This window comes from Meleagris gallopavo, chromosome 24 (genome assembly GCF_000146605.3).
Source record: "Meleagris gallopavo isolate NT-WF06-2002-E0010 breed Aviagen turkey brand Nicholas breeding stock chromosome 24, Turkey_5.1, whole genome shotgun sequence".
Taxonomy (NCBI): Eukaryota; Metazoa; Chordata; class Aves; order Galliformes; family Phasianidae; genus Meleagris; species Meleagris gallopavo.
The window spans coordinates 281,523-285,869 of NC_015034.2; positions in this window are offsets into that span (position 1 = coordinate 281,523).

Consider the following 4,347-nt stretch of genomic DNA (forward strand, 5'->3'; position numbering starts at 1 on the left):
GGTGGGGAACTCCGTCATACACAGCTGAAAGTGTACAGGGAATTAAAATGATCAGAAATGTGCACGTGCCCATGCATATGCAGTGTTTGTAGAAAAGTCACCTTGTTAAATCAGACTAAAATTACCAAGGATGGATTTGAAAATCACGGCAGGCTTTATGAACTTCATTGTTTTTTTATTAACTTAGTGGTTGGGGAATTTTCCTTTGTTTTCATTTTATTCTTAGGGGGAGTATTGCTTTTTTTTGCCTGGGTTTTTTTGGCTTTTTGTTTTATGTAGAGCCCTATAGGGATGTTTGGAATGAAAAACATGCATGATAAAATTCTGCTCATCTTGAAATGAGGATTGTGGGCATTATCGTGGCTCATTCAGTGCAGGCAGAGCAGGACCAACATCCTGATTTGTTTGTGTTATGCTCTAGCTCAGATGTTGGTTGCTTGATATTCACCGTCTGCTGGTGTATCAGTGCCTGTATCAGTTTCCCAACTCTTTCACAGGGATAAAAGAACTCCTTTGTTCTATTTAGAATTAAAACTGAGCTAAGACAGTGGCGTTTCCCAGAAAAACACCCTCAGCTTTAGGTGTTTGTGATGGACAAAGCTGCTGCTCTGCTGGCAGATGTCAACGAGAAATCCCAGCCAAATTCTTCCATGTGCTGGCATGAACTGGGGCAAACTCCCAGTTCATATAAGGCTTTTAAATGCATATTCCTATGGCTGAACACCAGATAAGTGACAATTAGAAAAGACAATCAATTTGTGGTTGCTCTGGTTTTAGTTCCCATCTGATGCAACAGCAATCTGGAAGACAAATCTTAATTTAGGACTACAAAGGGATTGTTCTCTCAGAAGATAACGTGCTGCAGTCCGGGCTGTTATCTTCTGTGCAAATTGATTGTCCCATTTAGTGATGTCTGTGTTCCCATCTCTGGTTCAGGAGTTGATTTGACGCCGAAATTGGCACTGTGGTGCTGTGTAAGGGCTGGGGGTGAAGCCTTTGTGCTGTTGGGTGGGCTCTGCAGGATGGTTCAGCATCCCTGGGCAGAAGGACAATGGGGGAAAAGTGAACTGAAGCCATAAAAGTGGTCCCTTAGGAAATGGGTAGAGGTGACACTACCCGTGTTCCCCTTGCAGGTAGGGGAAAACCTCAGATCTTTTCCATCGTTGCCCTTGAGCATCCTTTATCCTTTTCCCTCCCATTTGCTCTGCTCCCCAGGTCTGACTTTCTTTCAGGACTCATCCGTCTGCCTGGTAGCACCTTCTCCAGGCTGGAGCAGGTTCTCTGACTAAGCTAAAAATTCAGGTTCTTCCCTGCTTTCCTGGTGACTGCAGAAAGCTCCAAGCAGCTGTCAGATATTTATGCAAGCCCTTTTCCTCTTCTATTTTAAGTTCAGTTTTGATCAAAAAAAGAGGATGGGGGAGAGAGGGGAAGAAAAAAAAAGGAATCAGCTTGGAAACCACAGTGCATTACTCAGAGCTCTCTGCTTCTTTTTCCTGCTTGCTGGGTGTGAGGTGCAGTGATAAAACACTGCTGGAACTGAACCTGCCCACAGGGCTGAAGACAGGGGGCTGGGGATGCCCCATGGTGGGTTGGTGGTTGGACTGGATGATCTTCATGGTCTTTTCCAAACTTAATAATTTTGTGATTCTGTGGGGATGGTGGTGATGGGTTGACAGTTGGACTCGATGATCTCAGTGTTCTTTTCCAACACGAATGATTGTGTGATTCAAAGCCAGCTTACTTCTGACATAGCCCAGCCTTTCTCGATGCCCAGTTTGAGTGCTGAGTTCATTAGCATCTCCCTTGGAGGCCAACCCATGAACTTCAGCCAGGCAATGCGCAGCTCTTCACAGCCCTACTTATTTAGCAGTGTTCAGGTTTTGCCATCCAAAGCAGCAGATGGGGAGGATTGTAGGCACTGCAGGCAGAGCAGAGTTGGGAACAAGCTGTGTTTCTGCTTGGGTTTAACCTCCTGGGTGAACGGGGGTTACACTGTGCTCAGGTCTTTGCATGGCACTGGGGGAATTGAGGGCAAAGCAGCCCTGATCCTCTCTGCATGGTTTTGAGAGGAGAGAGGAGGATGGTGCTGCCTTTTCCCCCAGGTGGCTTAACAAGCGTTAAATGGTGAATCATAACACCTTGGAATCATTAAGGCTGGAAAAGGCCATTAAGATCATCAAGTCAACCGTCAACCCATCCCTAACGTTCCCATAGAATCACAGAACTATTAAGGTTGGAAAAGACCTCCAAGATCATCAGATCCAACCATCACTCATGCCTACTAAACCGTGTCCCTCAAAGTCTCCATGGGCAACGAGACAGCATCGTTGGGACTGAATTCACATTGGGTGGGGATATAGGGGTTGTCTTTTTTTGAGACCGTCTCTGAGCTCATCAGCCCTAGAAGGAGCAGAATTTATTGCTCATGTGGAACCTCAGGGAAAATATGGAAAACCTTCCTGGTTTTCATCTGGGACAAGGAACAACCAGCAGTCTGTGCTCTGATGAGCCCCAAATCCAGAAGGACCTCCAGCCTTAGGGTTGCATTGGCTGCTAGTCAGCCCCTGGCACAGAGATTGGGGCCGTAATCCCCATTGGGTCTTTCCCATTTGCTTCTATATGTTTTGAATTATATTCTACTCATTCATCTCCCCATTACTGAAGAAGCCGTTTCTTACTGTGTTCTTTAGGGCTTAGCAATTAATGGTTTTTCCATGAGAATAACTTTTCTAGCTTCTGAAAAAATCGTGGGGAAAGAATGATTCCCATGTTAAATGCTCTTGTCAGTAGGGTAACCAGCGTGTTTAATATATCAACTTTAGGATCTGTAACTTGTTACAGCAATAAAAACTACAAAATGACACTCTTGCAAAACAAATTCCAGTAACTATTGACTAGAAAAGTTTCAAGAGACTTTCTCAAGAGCGAAGTGAGAATGCTGCCATGTCATTCCCCTTTTTTTTTTTCCTCTTTTTTTTCCCTATTTTTTAAAAAGCTGTTGTGCAAATTGAAATGTATATTGCTGGCTGACTCCTGCCTGCCTCATTTCACACCTTGTGCTGAGGGCACCTGCAAGAAGCTGAGCAGGGATTGCTCCTGCCTGCCTGTAAACAGGGGAGAGATCTTCCCAAGGATCATGCAGAAAAAGCAATTTCATGATTCATGAAGGCTCTGGCCATAGATCTTGCAAAGAAATGCTTGGCAGCTTTAGAGAATAGCTGGGTTTATTTTAACCTTTAAGAATGACACCAATTTCACAGCTGTTAATGCTATGTGGCTCCTACGCTTTCCAATGCAAATTGCACATGAAGGGCTAATACATTTTGATGAAAGGGGGGGTGAGGCAGAATCTCCATATTAATGTGCCAATATCTTTGTTCTGAAGTGTTTAATTTTATGCTTTAATGAGAGATCCTCTTTCTGGTTAAGGCAAGCCTTTGCAAGAAACTATTTGGATATTTGCTGGTGTCATCAGGCCGTGGAGCAGAGAGGGGGAAGGACCTATGGTGAGCTTTGGGGCAGAATGGGGATCGCATGGAGATATGGGGGTCCCCCAAATCAGGGTTAGGATTAACTCTTCCTGCAGCTAAATGAATTGTGAATTTGGGCTCAAGAGAGGAAAGCGAACATGAAGGACTGGCAGGATTGCACTAACTCTGTGTTTCAGAATTCTCTCCAAGCTGGTGGCCATGGACACTTGGTAATAGTGGAGGAGAGCTGTCTGCAGTGCAGTCGGGGTTGGTTTTACCTCCCATTGAGGGGTATTTCCAGTGGCCAAATCACAGCCAGGTATTGCTGAGTGCTGAAAGTTCTTAATTTCTAGTGCATAGTGCACATCCGGGCTTCATCAAAATCCCATTGAAACAGGCAGCTGGGATTTAGAGAATAGGATTACAAGTAATGCTGGGTTATTATTATTAATCGCTTTTCATCGTACATACTGCATTTACAAGATATAAAACAAGCCTAGAAGAGATATACTAAAATACATAATTGCTTTTATTAAAAAAATCAAATTGTGTGGAGTGAATAAATCATGTAGTACAGCAACATGAGAACACCTTTAACTTGCTTTAACAATTAACCCAAATGCAGCACAAGACAATAGTTGCAACCTTACATTGGGCATTAAGCAATTGTACATAAAACATACAGCGGTCACGACCCAATTAAACCTATTTTGACTTTTTGCATATAAACCAGTGTTATTAAATCCCTTTGTTTAGCAGGAAAATTGTGAGCAGGTTTGTTTTTTTTTTTTGTTCTCCTTGCTGCCAGGTTTGTGGAGCGAAGGCCAACGAGTCGGATCGCAGCAGCTTTGTTGGGGCAGACACCCAGGTAACTCAA